We start from the raw sequence: 18511 nt of genomic DNA on the forward strand, positions 1-18511 counted from the left end.
TTTTCTCAGCACAGAGTTTTAGTTCCTCAAATTCTTCCTGCTTTGGGAGGTCTGAATTCAAATTTTTATTCTCCCAATTCTATAAGCGTATTGAAAATGCTGTTCATTTCTTTACTATCACTTTTTTCACTGACTTGACTTTAGTTTCTTATTCCAAAGTCCAAAAGGTCTGGAAAATTGGACCCAGAGAGATTGTGCAGCAGGTAGGTGCTTGTTTTGTAGGCAGCCAACCAGGGTTCAATTTCTGGTGTCCCATTTGGTCTCCTGAGCACCACCACCAGGATTAATTCCTGAGTGCAGAGCCAGGAGTATCCCCTGAGCCACATGGCTGACTTAAAATTTTTAAAAAAATGTTTTAAAAAATGATCTGGAAAATATTTCAAAGGGGATAACTGATATTAGAAGTCACGCTCAGTCCAATGTACATTTATTTTTCTTTTCTGAGAAACTGACCCTAGAGTCCTGTTTTGAAGCTTTCCAATACCTCTAAGGTGTTTAAAAAATTTTAACCCAAATTTTCTAGCTGTCTTGATGTGAGTTTTTATCTGCTACTAGCTACTTAGTAATGGCTAAAAGTAGAAATTGCAATGGCATTTTCTACTATGTAAAGAATTATCCCAAGACAGATGGTCATTAATCTAGTGCTTAAGAATACCAGAGCACATCTTAATTAAATCTTAACCCAGAAAGAAGGATGGACTATCCTAAGACTAAGAGATTTAGCACTACAAACTATAATTCATCAAGCAATATGGGATGCACAAGGATTACTATTATTTTTACCAATACTAAATATTAGATTGTATCAAACAAAAACATTAAAAGAGTCTGAGTAGGTCGTTTATAATGTAATAAAATTTAACACTTAAAAAATTATTTTGTGAAAAAGACATTACATTTTTTTCTCTTGAACAAGAACTTCCAGTTCTGGCCCTAGATACTATGTCACCAATTCTCAATGAGAAAAATCACAACTCTCTATAGCAAGTCCTTTGCAGAAAGCTTGCTCATGTTTCTGCAAGAAAAGCAAAGTTTCCACTGCAGTGTTCTGACACCAGTTTTGGGTGACATTCTTTTAGACCTGTGAAAAACAGATAAAAATAAATGACTCTCAAAGGGAACTATTGTAACTTCAAGAGAGACTTGAGTAGAAACAGTTACTATGACTCTTAATAGAATTTAATAGGCTTCTAGAATAGCTTAAAAAAACTAAACAATAGTAATAATTATTACTATTACTAATAATAGTAAGAAGCAGGTTCACTTTACTCAGGTAGTTTTATGCTAACTGCCCTTTTGACTGCATTCTTCTAGGATTTGGGAATAAGAGGAACTCCTCCAAATGTTAGCATTCTTGGGAAAGAGATACCAACAAATCACCTGATTATATAAAGAATTTTCTGCAGGTGGGCTTTGAAAATACTTTTTTTTTTTTGCTTTTTTTGGGTCATACTCGGTGATGCTCAGGTGTCACTCTGGCTCTGCATTCAGGAATTACTCCTGGAGGTGCTCAGGGGACCATATGGGATGCCGGGGATCACACCCAGGCTGGCCACGTGCAAGGCAAATGCCCTACCCACTGCGCTATCACTCTGGCCCTGAAAATACCTTTAATAACTGCTTTTTACAGGAGGGGACTGTGATTCAAACAGCACAGAATGGGAGTGTTAAGATGAAATGAGTGGGTTTAGCTCTTAGCCCTCTCAAAGCCAAAATTAGGAAGGAAATGATCATAGACAAATATTGGCCTAAGCAAAAAAGTGTTTTAGACTTTTCTGAGCAAATAAGTCTTTTAGACTTTTCTCTCTTCCAGCATGGGAGAAACTGCTTGCTCTCATCTTTCAGAGATCTCATTTTTAAGCACATCAAGCACAAGGATCCATGTTTCGCTGGTCCATCCCTTTTTGGTGTAGGCCATTGCAGATTCATGCTCAGACACAGGTTTCTTATTTTCTTTAGTATATTAAGTCTCTAGTCTGGGTGTGAGTTTTAGTATTAACCTAAGGGGAAATGTCAGTGAGGGGGTAAGAGTTCAGGTTTATCTTGATGCAAGCTGAATTATTCCTGTTTCTTCCATTGAGTACTTCTCTCCAGTAATGCCTGTCATTTGAGATGAACTGCTCAAGAACCTGTTGTTCAGTCCTTCCTCTTCAGGAGATAAGCACAACTAATGGGCTTTGTATGTAAGTGGGTAAGGTGGAGTTGGAATTCCAAACAGATCCTAATCTGGTGAATATTCTGCTCCAGAGTTCAACTTTAACTATCAGGTTTTGGTGAAAAAGTTCCATCAGGTCTCTGGCTGGTAATAATAGCAAAATGTGCATTTACAAGTAGCGACTTTTTGGGTTGGATAGATAGAATAGTGGTTAGGGCCCTGGCTCCACATGTGACCAACCTGGTTTTGATCCTCTGGTACTCCATATGCTCCTGGAACTCCTTCAGCAGTGATCCTTGAGCACAGAGACTGGAGTAAGCCCTGAGTACTGCTGAGGATGGCTACAAAACAAAACACAAAGGAGATGCTCCCAAAGTAAACCAAAGCTGTAATTGATTTGCTTTCAGCTAGATTCATACTTCCCAAAATTTGTTTCATCATAAGTAATTCCAAGGTCAAATAACTTCTGGGAAAATGCCTTTAGAAAATCAGTAGGCATTAACACATTTTTTTTTTAAAAAAAGCTTTGAAATTTTAGTAAATTTTAGTAATAAAGTTATTTGACCACATATTTCTGAGTTCAACCACTAGACCACACTTCAAAAAATAATTTGACTAGATATTATCTAGAGTGGAAATTCAGTGAGTTTTAAAGTTTTTAGGATAAACAAATGTCATCCAGAATAAGCCAATGGTTGCAAATTCTGGGGGACTTTAATCTAAATCTAAGAGGCAACTCCATTACAGCAATGGTTATAAGACTGAAGTTACAGCAATGGTTATAAGACTGAAGTTTAGTTGGTGTCAACAAAAGTTTCCCTGCTTCCAGTTCACTACAATATTTTTGTGCTTCTCCACAAAATATTGGAGTGAAAGAGGAAAATTTCAAGCACTGATCTTAAGGTACTATGAGCTAAGGTACTTTCTATTGAATAGCCTGCTTCATGATTTTCCTGAAGTCAAGTGTGGTGCAAAAATGGTGCACGTCTCAAGTTTGTGCTGATAACTAGTCCTTACATTAATGGCAAATAGTATGATATAATTAGATAGAAGTCACATTTCAAATAGCAGTTAAAGCATTTTTTTTGAGAATCAATTATTAATTGCAAATTAAAATTATTTTATCATTAAGTGATTAATAGATAATTTACATTTATTTCTACTAACTTTCTATCTCCTTTTGCTTTCCTCTAGCTTCTTCCTCCATTTAATGAATTTGGAAATAATCACTAGAAATACACTATGACCATACTTTCTGTATGACCATACTATATTAACTATATCACCATTACCTCTCTAGACATTTGCCTATTTTTAGTTTTGCTTTGAACTGTGTTTAAACTTAAAGTCTCCACATGCTAAATATCTTTTCATATCTACTACATGTCTCTTCTATTTCGTCCTTTATTTCTCTTTCACTCCTAATTGTTCTTTTACTCTCATAAAGATCTCTTTGATTTTCAGTATAATTTTTAGTAATGTGCTTGCCAACTGGGTTGGATCCCCAGCATTCCATATGGCCTCCAAGCCCTTGTCAGGAACAATTCCTGAGTGCAGAGCAAGGAGAAACCTCTGAGTATCACGTGATGTGACCTAAAAAAACCAAAACCCAAAAATAAAATAAAATAAGTCATCTCTTTGATTTTCAACTTTTGATAAGTGATGGTACCATCACTGCATCATGGAATTGTTGGGGGCTTGACATGATGACAAAGTCACATGATAATATAATAACATGATACAACCACGTGGAAATGATAAGGGCATCAAAACTAAGCTGAACACCAAAAAAAGTGCACTGAAATTAATCTAAATTAAGGTTTCCTTTGTTCCTTCATTTGTCATAGTATGTACTCTTTGGAAATCCCAATATATTTTGCTTCAGAATGCTGATATGTTTTTATTTTCACACATTCAATGATTATGACTTAACCAGTTGACCAGCTGGCCAGCTGACTGTGACTTGACCATACTTAATTTCTAACAATTTTTTTAAAATCAGGTACTAATTATCAAGCAACAATGGAATACAGGAATCCACACTGTGATGCCTTTAATCTACCATCGATAAGGATAAATTTCAAATAACTGTCTTTATCCAGTGAAATTTAGTCTAAACTAGTTTTGACTATGTTCTAATTATTATTCTAATTGTATCTCAAGATTATTACCTTGAAACTCAGCTGAATATCCCCAAATCTGCTAGTTTAGTAATAGGCATATAATAAAAGGTAAAGGTAAAGGCCCTCCCATTGATCATCGATTTGCTCGAGCGGGCCCAGTAACGTCTCCATTGGAGACTTTGTTGTTACCTTGTCTGGCATATCGAATACATCACGGGGAGCTTGCCAGGCATATAATAGGTATTAACAAATTTCAGTTCTCTTTCTTCTTGCATCAACTTTGTTTTCATGATTCTTTCCATTTTTTTTTCTTTTTTTATTAGTGAAAAACCATGAGGCACAGTTATAGGCCCACAAATTTTGTGCTTGGGTTTCAGTTATACAATGATCAAGTTCTTTCCATTTTTTTTTAGTATGAGAATGGCACTATGTTCTTATCAATTGAAGTTAAAATATAGAACTTTCTAAGTTTATCCTTTATCATTTTCTTTCAAAAATATTTTACCACCTCTACGTTTAAAAGCCCATGTTTGGATACATACGTAGGGGACAAGTTATTCTCTATAAAATTAGTGATGTGACAAATACAAGTGTAGGTCAGTATGGAAGCACAGAAAAGGATAACTCAGTTTTAGGGATCCATAGAGAATTCTCCATAAATAACTTTCTCTCTCTATACATGGCCACGGTCCTCTTGTTGTTCATCAATTTGCTCAAGTGGGCCCAGTAACGTCTCCATCATGAGACTTGTTGTTACTGTGTGGATAATACTAAAGTTTAGGTGCAAGGTTATTGAAATAAATGAAAGTGACAGAACACAAACCAAATTCTATGTAATTCACTGATTTACTACTTACAATAACTCAAGTTCAGGAAAACTAAAAATTGTTTTGGAATTCTGCAAATATCCCAGCAAGAGAAATTTAAGCTCGTTGGACTTTAACAGCCAAATCATAACATTTCCTATACACTTAGTGTTTCAGTAGTCATTCATCATGCTGTCTTAGTGGTCATTGGTATGCCACTAATTTATTTTGCTTTGTGACCTCATATTTTGCTCTAAAATTCATGCTCTATGAGTCAGAAAGCTAGGACATTTATTTAGCATTATCTAGTCTTCAGATATAAGGCATAGCTATCTATCATGCTAACTTTATATCTTAATTTGGAAAAATCAATAAGAGCAATAGGGGCAAAAGTTCTAGCAATAACAGAGATCAGGAATGAAAATGTACTTGTGTGAAACAAATAATAAAAGGGCCATCTGAAAGACATACACACAAACTATAAAATACCCCAAATCTGCCACCATAAGTTATTACTCTCACAAGGTGTGAAATCAGTAATGACAACAGCAATGATTCAAGTTAATTGAATTCTGAGCTCTCTTATTGTTATCTTCACACCCAAATAGGTGCTCAGGTCTCTCTCTCCCTTTCTCTCTCCCTCTCCCTCTCCCTCTCCCTTTCTCTCTCTCTCTCTCTCTCTCTCTCTCTCTCTCTCGCTCTCTCGCTCTCTCTCCTCTCTGTCTCCTTTCTCTCTGACTAAAGTAATCTATATAATACCTTCCATTCTATCCTTCAAATGTCCATAACCTGTAAAAAATAAAATCAAATTTCTCTTCTGTAAGCAATTGATAAAATGGTTGAGTGAGTCCTGTGCCCTTTGCTCACTTTTTCTATAAAACTGTTCTCATTTCAGAATAGTACTTTTCTTGTTATAAGGAAGCATTGACCCAGACTCTGGAATACAAAAGTGAACAAGAGAAACATATCATTGTTTTTCAGAGTTCTTATTCTAGAAAAGATCTAGACAAGCAAAATTAAATGGAAGGTAGTTTTATACAGTGACTAATATCAAATCTGTTATGATGATTGAGAAGAGAGCAACAAACAGGGATTGAGTTTCACTTACTTTCTCTAAGACAATTCTTTCTTTATCTCGTTTCTTTTCTTTATTTATTTCCTTTTAAGTTTTGAGCAACACCAGCACTTCTTAGGGGCTAATCTCAGTTCCATGCTCTGGTTCTCAGGGGTTGTTCCCAGAAGTGATAGGGGAACATGAGATGCAAAAAATCAAACCCAGGCATTGTTCTCTCAGTCCATTGAGCTACCTCTCTGCCTCTGGGATTCAGTAATCACATGTTTGAAATATTAACCACTTTTTTGTTGTTGTTCTTAGCAACCCAATGAAATACTTTATTATTTGTTAAGGTAAATGGGAAGGCTAAGGTAGCATGGCTTATAAATTTTTTCTCTTTTTGTAATACATAAAGAAGAAATAGAGAATGTACTTGATAGTGTGGTGCTTTTTGATTATTTTTAAAGTATATATTCACTTGTCTCCTTACCTCCGTGAATATACTTCCATTCTTGTTGGATCTGGTCTGTGGTTTGAACTGGATTTATAGTAAGCAGAAAGTACTCTACTTAGCAACAATATCTGTAAGTCTCTCAGTGACAGATATGACAAAAAAAAACATGCTTGTAATATATTCATGTGCTTAATCTCTTGTGTTTTTGCCATGGTCATGTTAAGAATGTGGACAGGCTAGTCCACCAGATCAAAGACAGCGAGAAAGAGAAGAAAGTTTGGTTCTAATTTTCAGCTTGAATTAAGTCAATTAAGCCTGCCTTGCTTTATCAAACCCAAACAACCATCTGCAAAGTGAAAACATATGATGGTTATTTTAAGCTAGTTAGTATTTGCAATGACTTGTTACATAGCAATGCCGTGGCAGATAGATGACTAAAAGGAAGCAAAGTAAACTCTAGAAGATTGGGGAGTGAGAGGGAAGGTATGGAATCCTTTCCTTTGAAATAGAAATTCCAGTAAAGGGGGAGGGCAGGTAAAAAATTAACAGGTCATCATGTGTGGTCCTTTATCTTCTTTCAGCACATATCTCCTATCCTGAGTGATCCATCCAACCATCATTGACTTAGTGATACCTTCTCTACACCAGCTACCTTCTCCCCCACTTCATAAGGCAGATTTCCAACTATGGAGCAATCTTTCTGGCCCTGTCTCTACTGTCCTTTGGTGTTAGTCTCATATTATGCCTGGCAAGATGCCTGGCAAGCTACCCATGATGTATTTGATATGCCAAAAACAGTAACAACAAGTCTCACAATGGAGACGTTATTGGGCCCGCTTGAGCAAATCGATGAACAATGGGAGGACAGTGACAGTATATTCCACAAATAAGTGCAGTCATTCTATGTCTGTCCCTCTATTTTTGACTCATTTCAATTAGCATGATACTCTCCATGACCATCCACTTATAAGCAAATTTCATGACTTCAACTATCCTAACAGTGGCATAATATTCCATTATGAAGATGTACCAAAGTTTCTTTAACCAGTAGTCTGTTCTCAGGCACTCAGGTTGAAGAAAAAGTTTTCTAAAATGTCAATATAATGTTGTGTCTTTCATATTTATTCTAAAGCTCATGGAGTCTACTCTTAAAACAACTAATACTAATTTATCCATTCCTCTCATGGTATAGGTTTCTTGTTATGATTAATATATTTTTAGTGATTAAAGCTATTTATAATATAAAAATGTATATATATTATGTATACACAAGACTTCTTAAACACAAGCACAATACATTAAAGAGTTCAATTAAAACACAGTAGCATTTTCCAGTGTTAAAGGAAGATATGACTGTGCCCAACTTATTGAATTAAAGATTAAATGTTGGTTCTAGGTGGAGGACTGGATGGATTTTAAAGGCATTATTAATGACTAGAATCATCTAGCTAAATGTGATTACATTATCACATGTGATACAGTAATATCTTTGTTACTCTTTATGGAGACAAAGAAATTACATTGCCTTACCTGCAAAAAAGGTTCTTATTAAGAGGAGAAATATTTTAACTTAAAAAATATTCTGGCAAGGATTTTGCTCTGAAAGTGAGCTCTTTGGAAGACAGACTAAAGCTAGTAATAAGGGTGAAGTATAGGTGACACTGAAATATGTTTTGTGAAATATGTATTAGTTCTGAGCATGTTTAGACAATGGAGGAAACATTACACAGTCCTTAGTATCTCCAATGCTGCTCATATACAAACCTCTTTCTCTAGTTTCTTCCACCTAGCATTATCCCAGCACCCATACAAGGTACTACATTTTAGAAATGAACAGTTTCAACTTAAGAAAGGAGGTGCAAAATCTTATGAAGTCAACTCAACAATCAAGCAGCAAGGTTTTATTGCACTCCTGCTGTGTTTAGCATGGTGTCAGAGATGAGATTGGATAAAAGGAAGTGTGAGACATGGACTTCACATTCAATGGCATCTTATTATCCAGGGAGGAAAGAGAGCTATCTTACAAAAAAAGTAACAGAAAAATTGTATGCTATGTTTCATGGTTCTGACACCAAATATAACAAGATTTCCAGAAAGAAAGAACACTGTCCTTTATATTACCCTACTTCTTTATATATCTCTTAGGCATTTTATTTTTCTACCCTCTGAAGATAAAGTTTAGATAGTTAGGATGGAATGCATAGGATATACAAAACCTAGGTGAGGAATTTCGACCTTGATGTGGTAAATAAAGAAGTCATTCATCTATGCTAATAACATAAACATATGTCATTCATATATAATAATAAATATGTGTATTTACTGCAATATTGAATTCTTGCCTTTCTCATGTTTGAATAGTAGCATATATCCACTGTAGTACTGTCCTCCCATTGTTCATCGATTTGTTCTAGTGGGCCCAGTAATGTCTCCATTGTGAGACTTGTTGTTACTGTGTTTGGCATATCGAATGCATCATGGGTAGCTTGTCAGGCTTTGCCGTGTGGGTGAGATACTCTCAGTAGCTTGCCGGGCTCTGCAAGAGGAGCAGAGGAATCGCACCCGGCTCGGCTGGGTCAGCCGCGTGCAAGGCAAACACCCTACCTGCTGTGCTATCGCTCCAACCAAACTCCCATGACATTTCAGATCCTGACATCCTGTCCCTTATTATCAAGTGAAAATCTAATATGTAGAGAACATCTTCGTACAGTTTCTGTCTTGTAATGGATCTAAGATACTAAGAACAAACTGAGTTAGTTTGGTGGTGCCTGGAAAAATAGGCACTGCATGTGCAGGAAAAATGGTCCATTGTTTCCCATGATGAGGACACTAAAGCAAGGATATAGCACCTTAGTAATGACAAATAAGCCCTGAGGGTTGCAAATGCAAGTGAACAGTCTTTTTTAAAAAATTCTTATTTATTAATTACTTTATTTTAGATACCGTGATTTACATAGTTGTTCACAATAGGGTCTCAGGCATACAATGTCAATCCCACCACCTGATATCCCCATCCCTCCACCACTTATTCCAGTTTCCTTTTTACCTTAATCTGACTTCCCGACTGTTACACTTTAAAATTTAATTTAAAGTTTGGGTCATATGCTTATGGCAGTATTAAATCTAGTGAGTAACGTAGTAGCAATGCCTTGCCTTTATGTCATAATGGCTGCTGAGCCCAGCTCCTGTGCTACTTCCAGAGCATCTCTTTTTACTTTCCCTTCTAATTAACTTTCTTCTTCACATTTTTGTTTTGGTAATCTGGAGGCAGTGTTTGGAATCTTAGTGGGTTTTTTGCTTGCTTTGTTTTTTGGTTTTGAGGCCACATCTGGCTGTGCTCAGGACTTATTCCTGGCTTTTTATTTTCATCATTTTTTTGTTATTGTTCTCAGATATATCTTTATAAACTTTTCTGCCACTTCATTTTGTATATATATATTTATATATTTTTATGTTAATATAGTAAGGGTCTCCTGTTCTACTAAATACCTTAACCCAACCATTCCTATCTCTTACTTTCTTTTTTTAAAAAATAATTTTTTATTAATGAATCACCATGAGGTACTGTTACTGACTTACAAACTTTCCTGCTTGCATTTCAGTCATACAATGATAGAGTACCCATTCCTCCACCAGTGCCCATTCTCCATCACCAATGATCTCAGTATCCTTCCCACCATCCCCACCTCTTCCCTCTCCCCTCCATCCTGCCTCTGTGGCAAGGCATTCCCTTTTGCTCTCTCTCTCCTTTTGGATGTTGTGATTTGTAATAGAGATATTAATTGGCCATCGTATTCGGTCTATAATCTAGCAAGTGAACAGTCTTTAGTGAAAAAAAGTCCAAAGGTAAAGAGAAATTGCCACTTAAAGTAATAGAAAATTCTTCTCCTTAGAAACTGTAAAAACACAAGTTGAATTCAACAACGTCCAAATGTCCATGGGAAGGCAGTGATTACTGGAGCTGCCTGTGCAGCTGGGAAGCAGTAATCACTGGTCATCAGTCTTGGCTTTCCAATGGAATATCGGACTCTCATTAGGAATGGCATGAACCTTAATGATCAAAGGATGCTGGCAAAAAGAAGGATTAAAAACAACAATCTCATTTGGATATAGGATAATTTAGAGTGCTGTGAGCAGCCCAAAGCAACAGACTATAGATATAGCAGGAGAATGTTCACATCAACACATTAGTGACTATGTGGCAAATCTATCAGTGAAGGGCAATGTCATAGACTTCACACCTACACGAAAAGCTTCTCCTGTCAGTCTTCTAGTACAGACTGATTGTTTTCCTCCATTTTTCACTACACCAAAAAGACTCTTCCCTCAGGTTACTACTACAGATTGATAGTCTTCCTCCAACATTCACATATTGAAGACCTCCCCACTGTACCTTGGGAGGTGACCTTATTTGCAAATAGAGCCTTTGCAGATGTAATTAGTTAAGGTTATCTGCAGAAGAGTGCACTCCTCTTTAGTTATAAGATAGGTCTTTAGAAACAGCAGAAATATGGGCACAGACATACACTTAGAAAAAGAATCCCATGTGAAATTAAAGGTCAGAGTCAGGGTAAAAAAATGTCACAGAAATCAGAGAATCTCAAGCATTGCCCAAAAACCAAGAGAAACTACTAGTAAAGCCTGGAACAAATTCTAGTTTCAGAAATAACTAACCCCACCCACCTTGATCTGGAACTTCTAGCTCCAAAACAGTGAGACTAGATGTTTCTGTTAATTGTTTTTAGATAAAGACGCTAAGGCTCTAGAAACCTCAATAATTTGCTCAAGGATATGTTCTCAGAGCACACTAAAAATATGATTTGAACTCAGACCAGTCTGATTAAGTAACAATTAATATGGCATTGAACAATAAAAGTATTAGAATTTACATTTACTGTATAAAAATTAAGGCAAGTGAGAAAAATCATGTCAGTTTCCATCAAAGAAAACTTTTGGTCTCTGAAAATAAACAGATTATGAAAATTGGTCATTTAACCTTATTACCTAAGTATAATGTTTTGGATTTATTTTTTGAATTGCTGTTATAAATAAAAATTACAGTAAAAAGTCAAAATAAATTTTGGCTCCATTTTGCTCGAGCGGGCCCAGTAACGTCTCCATTGGAGACTTTGTTGTTACTGTGTCTGGCATATCGAATACTCTCGGTAGCTTGCCGGGCTCTCCGAGAGGGCCGGAGGAATCGAACTCAGGTCGGCCATGTTGGCCGCTTGTAAGGCGAACGCCCTACCGCTGTGCTATCGCTCCAGCCCCCCTTTTTTTAAAAGATAATTTTCTTATCTATAACTTTCATTGAATTTTTGGTATCTTTTCAAGAAAGCACATCTTATAGCAATAGACTAGTAGAAATAAAAACAGGGACTTACACAAATGATATGCATATGGAGGTTTTTTATGCTAATACAAATCATTCATGATAAACATTTGCAAGTATCTTGAAAATATATTTCGCTAGTCTTATAATTCTTGTTTTGAGTATATGTTTTTCTTAAAAAACTCTATAGTATTAGTCTTACTTTATTACTGTGTTTGGTATCACAGCTTTTTTCTGTGAGTAAAGGAAAGAGGAAATAAATATTCTATATTTTTTGAGAAGTTCTGAGAATTCTCTGAGGGTTGAACTACTCTGAATGAAAAGGCTATGTGAGATTATCTCCAGCTGTGAAATATCACTTCCAATCCCAAAATATCAGTGTCCTTAAATGGAAGAAGACATGCATGTACTTAATTATTGGTCCCCCCAATATTATTCAACATTCTCAAAGAAGAGTATTTAAAATAGCAGACTTGGAAGCAGTTGATTTGGTGAAATATACTTTTTATGCATTTTGGTGGTGCAGTTCTTATCCTCATTTAGGCTACAAAATCCAAATGAGCAATTAAAAAACTTTCCCAAACATTCTGTGTGTAGAATACATGAAATCAAGACAGTTGTGTTATGAACTCACCATTTTGTAGTCTTATACTCTTCGAGAACTCTTTGTTACTTCCAAATAAGAACCGGCCTTCAAGAGGATATTTTCTCTAAAATAATAGCAGTGCATGTGTTGGTAGTTTTCTTCTATTACTAACCTTGGCAGGTGATTTCTGTTCAACCTTTTAATGAATTCTGCCTGCAGGAGTTCAATGAGAACTGGCTGTTGAATTTGGAAAACAGGATCCAGAGATCTGGGCACTCATCAGTTCTGGTTACATGCAAGAATTTTCATCTTATTGTTTTAAAAGGGACTAACATTTAAGAAAAAGAAGTAGAAAATAAATTCTGATCTTGAGGTAGTGACTCTGGTAGTTGCATTTTTTTTTATTTTAAAGAAGAAAACTATTCTGTGGTCATTTTCTTCCATTTGGGAAATCAATATTTGATAAAACCCTTGTTTATGACTAAATAAATGGAATGCTATGTAATTGGAAAAGAAACCTTGGGCTCTTCAAATGCTTCATATTAAAGTATACTTGATCCCATATTTATATGAAGCATTTTGCACTACTTTGTGAATCCATATCCTTTAGTCATCTTGATTTTAAGAACTCAAGCAAAATTTACTAATTTCTCCAAAACTTAAGCAGTTTTAGAAAATTCATCTAATTAACACCTTCATAATGGCATATTATATATAGTATATGCCATTATGCTTCAGAACACTGACTGTGAGGGTAGGTTGCTATCTTATTAGCTAGACAACTTTGTTAGCCATAAAATAGGCACATACATTCTTAACCTTATCCATAAAATGAGAGCGTGCCTGCCTCCTAAAGTTTTCATGAAAATTAAATGAGAATAAAGCATATAAATCAAGTTGTCATCATAGGACGACTTGACATATATTAAGTATTCACACATTTTGTGATTCAGCCTACCCCCTTTCAAATCAAGGAGAAAGAGAATGATCTGGGTATAGTGTGTGTAAAGATGGTGCCCCCTGTGGCTTGCATTTCCATTTGCTTCCCTTTTGCTCAATAGCTCAGGGAGATATTCAGGAAGGCACAGCAAATATTACTGTGGGATGCTATATAGAGCTGAAAATGAATTCAGAAAAATCATAGTGCTGCTATTGTATGTCAGTAACCACAAACATAAAACGCCATTGTCTGCGTAGAAATAGGCAATGTCAGGCTGCCCAGTAGTTAAATGATACAATTAGAAGAACAGTTGAACATACTTTTTACAAAATGGAAAAGAACTTCATACAAGATCTAACAGAGCTCAATTTTAAAAATCTGTCTCTAGTAATGTGCTTCTAAATATAGCTTGGTTTCTTGCAATCTGCATGGCTCATCTTCCAGCATGGAGATTAGCATGTGCTTATAGCCATAAAATTGGCAGATATTAAATTTATAGTAACTGGGTTTTTAATTTAAATGTTAGATTTAATAGGCTAGATAAAATGTAACAATTATGTATGAAAAAATTAATTGAGTCAATTATAATTCATTCAAATAATGTTCACAATATAGAATAAATGGGAAGTAAATCTTCTAAAATCTCCACTTTACCTTTTTTAGTAGTGATACACTTCGGAGTAACCAGGTTTATAGCATGTTTTATTTAAGAATCATACTTATTTAAGCACCCCATGTAGAAGATAGTACAGAAAACAATAAAAAAATAACCTTAGCTATGTTGGATGTTGAGGTATCTTCTGTTCGGTCCCTAATTTACTTCAAAAATGCAATAAATTAATTACCTAAAAAATTTAAAGTGATGTATCTTTTTAACGTTATTATTTTTATTAAAATTGAGATAGAGCATTAAAAACCTGTTCATGACTGAGTCTCATTCAGTGTTCCACCACCCATAGTCTACCAGTGTAATTTTCCAGTACCAATGTCCACACTTTCCCTCCCACCCCCTCACTCCTAGCCTGCCTCTGTGTCCACAGTTTCCCTTCCAACCCCCACCCCACCCCCCACTCCCAGCTCCTCTCTTTTCTCTCTTTCTCTCTCTGTCTCTCTCTCTCCCTCCCTCAGGTTAGGCATTATGGTTTGCAATACACATGCTGAAAGATTATCATGTATATCCCATTATCTAATTTTGACACTCAGTTCTTGTCCAGAGTTATCATTTCCAACTGTTGTCATACTGGACCCTTTTCTATCTTAATTACCCTCCATACCACACACAATTGTGGTAATTTCCAACCATTGACCAGACCTCCTAGCTCTTATTTTTCTCTGGCCTTGAAATAAAAGAGGAATAAAAGATAAATAAAAGAGGACATAAGGAAATGGGAATATATCCCCTGCTCATGAATTAGGAGAATTAGCATTGTCAAAATGGCAATACTTTCCAAAGCATTATACAGATCCAATGTGGTCCCTATAAGGATATTCAGGACATTTTTTTTCCCCCCATCCCCCCGTCTCTGTGGCAGGGCAATCCCCTGTGTTCTCTCTCTCCTTTTGGGTGTTGTGGTCTGCAAAAGAGGCATTGAGTGGCAAACATGTTCAGTCCATAGTCTACTTTCGACATGCATCTCCCCTCCTGGGAGGATCCTCCAAACATCCTTTATTTGGTGCTCCCTTCTCTATCTGAATAGCCCTTTCCTCTAGGATACCCGGCTGGCCTCTAAGTTATGGAGTAATCCTCCTGGTGCTGATCTCAGCTATTCTTGGGTATTAATCTCATACTTTGTTACTTTATATCCCCCAGATGAATGCAATCTTTCTATGTCTATCCCTCTCTTTCTGACTCATTTCGCTTAGCATGATACTTTCCATATTGTACCACTTGTATGTAAATTTCATGACTTCATCTTTTCTAAGAGCTACATAGTACTCCATTGTGTAGATGTACCAAAGTTTCTTTAACCAGTCATCTGTTCTTGGGCATTCAGGTTTCTTCCAGTTTCTGGCTATTGTAAAGAGGGCTGCAATGAACAAACAAGTGCAGATGTCACTTCGACTATACATTTTTGCCTCTCTGGGATATATTCCCAGGAGTGGTATTGCTGGGTCAAATGGGAGCTCAATTTCTAATTTTTTGAGAATCGTCCATACTGTTTTCCAGAAGGGCTGAACCAGTGGACATTCCCACCAACAGTGAAGGAGTGTCCCTTTCTCGCCACATCCACGCCAGCATCGGTTGCTTTTGTTCTTTTGAATGTGGACCAGTCTCTGAGGTGTGAGATGGTATCTCATTGTGGTTTTGATCTGCATCTCCCTGATGATTAATGATGTAGAGCATTTTCTCATGTGCTTTTTTGCCATTCGGATTTCTTCTTTGAGAAAGTTTCTGTTCATTTCATTGCCCCATTTTTGGATGGGGTTGGATGTTTTCTTCTTGTGGAGTTTAACCAGTATTTTGTATATCCTGGATATCAACCCCTTGTCAGATGTGTATTCGGTGAATATCCTTTCCCATTCTGTAGACTGTCTTTGTATTTTGGTCACTGTTTCTTTGGAGGTGCAGAAGCTTCTTAGTTTAAGATAGTCCCATTTATCTATCTCTGTTTTCACTTGCTCGGCCAGTGGCGTGGCATCTTTGAAGATACCATTAGCTTCAATGTCATGGAGGGTTTTGCCAACTTTGTCTTCAATGTACCTTATGGTTTCTGGTCTGATGTTGAGGTCTTTAATCCATTTTGATCTTACTTTTGTACATGGTGTTAGGCAGAGTTCTGAGCCTATTTTTTTGCATGTAGCCGTTCAGTGATGCCAACACAATTTATTAAAGAGGCTTTCCTTACTCCACTTCACATTACTTGCACCTTTATCAAAGATTAGATGAGCATATGATTGAGGAGAAATGTCAGTGTATTCAACCCTGTTCCATTGGTCTGCAGTTCTGCCTTTGTTCCAGTACCATGCTGTTTTAATTATTACTGCTTTGTAGTACAGTTTGAAGTTCGGGAGGTTGATTCCTCCCATTTTCTTTTTCCCAAGAATTGCTTTAGCTATTCGTGGGGGCTTATTGTTCCATATAAATTTCAGGAGTGTTTGCTCCATTTCTTTGAAGAATGTCATGGGTATCCTTATAGGGATTGCATTGAATTTATACAATGCTTTCGGTAGTATTGCCATTTTGACAATGTTAAGTCTCCCGACCCATGAGCAGGGGATATCTTTCCATTTCCTCATGTCCTCTTTTATTTCCTGAAGTAGCGTTTTGTAGTTTTCTTTGTACAGGTCCTTTACTTCCTTAGTTAAGCTGATTCCTAGATACTTGATTTTCTGGGGCACAATTGTGAATGGGATTGTTTTTTTCATGTTGCTTTCTTCTCTCTCACTGTTTGCGTATAGGAAAGCCATGGACTTTTGGGTATTGATTTTATAACCTGCAACTTTACTATACGAGTCTATTGTTTCTAAGAGTTTTTTGGTGGAAGTTATTGGGTTCTCTAAGTAGAGTATCATATCATCTGCGAATAGTGAGAGCTTGATTTCTTCCTTTCCTACCTGAATGCCCTTAATATCTTTTTCCTGCCTAATCGCTATTGCAAGTACTTCCAGTACTATATTGAACAGCAGTGGAGAGAGTGGTCATCCCTGTCTCGTCCCTGATCTTAGAGGGAAGGCTCTCAGTTTTTCCCCATTGAGGATGATGCTTGCTGTAGGCTTGTGGTAGATGGCTTTAATTATGTTGAGGAAGGTCCCCTCTATACCCATTTTCGCTAGGGTTTTCATCATAAAGGGGTGCTGGATCTTATCAAATGCTTTCTCTGCATCTATTGATATGATCATATGCTTTTTATCTTTTCTTTTGTTGATATGGTGGATTATGTTGATTGATTTCCGAATGTTGAACCATCCTTGCATCCCTGGGATGAATCCTACTTGGTCATGGTGTATGATCTTTTTGATGAGTAGGTGGATTCTATTTGCTAGTAGTTTGTTGAGGATCTTTGCATCTGTGTTCATCAGGGATATCGGCCTGTAATTCTCTTTCTTTGTGGTATCTCTGTCTGCTTTTGGTATCAGTGTGATATTTGCTTCGTAGAAACTGTTTGGAAGTGTTTTTGATATTTCAATTTCGTGGAAAAGCTTAAAGAGTATTGGGAGTAAGTCCTCTTTAAAGATTTGGAAGAATTCACTAGTGAATCCATCCGGGCCAGGACTTTTGTGCTTGGGGAGACTTTTTATTACCATTTCAATTTCCTTGATGGTGATAGGTCTGTTCAGGTATTCCAGGTCTTCTTGGTTCAGCCTTGGGAGTCTGTAGGAGTCTAGGAATTTATCCATTTCCTCGAGGTTTTGATGTTCCGTGGCATAAAGCTTCTCAAAGTACTCCCTGAGGATCCTCTGAATTTCTGTGGTTTCTGTTGTAATGACCCCCTTTTCATTTCTGATTCGGTTTATTAGGGTTTTCTCTCTCCCTTTCTTTGTGAGTTTTGCTAGAGGCTTATCGATCTTGTTAATTTTCTCAAAGAACCAGCTCTTGGTTTCATTGATCTTTCGGATTGTTTTTTGGGTTTCCATCTCATTAATCTCTGCTCTGAGTTTTATTATTTCCTTTCTCCTGTTCGGGTTGTGCTCCTTTTTTTGGTCCTTCTCCAAGCTCTTAAGCTGTGAGGTTAGGTTACTTATGTGTGCTCGCTCCTCCTTCCTGAGGAATGCTTGTAGAGCTATAAACTTTCCTCTTAACACAGCCTTTGCTGTGTCCCATAAGTTTTGGTAACTCGTGTTCTCATTTTCATTCGTTTCTAGGAATCTTTTGATTTCCTCTTTGATTTCCTGTCTAATCCACTCGTTGTTCAATAGTGCACTGTTTAATTTCCAGGTGTTTGATTTAGTTTTCTGTTTTTGTGTGTGATTTACTTCTAATTTCAGCGCATTATGGTCTGAGAAGATTGTTGATACAATCTCTACCTTCTTAATTTTATGGAGGCATGTTTTGTGGCTCAGCATGTGGTCTATCTTGGAGAATGTTCCATGTACGCTTGAGAAGAATGTGTATTCAGCTTT

Source organism: Sorex fumeus, unplaced genomic scaffold (assembly GCF_029834395.1).
Source record: "Sorex fumeus unplaced genomic scaffold, SorFum_2.1 ptg000054l, whole genome shotgun sequence".
Lineage (NCBI taxonomy): Eukaryota > Metazoa > Chordata > Mammalia > Eulipotyphla > Soricidae > Sorex > Sorex fumeus.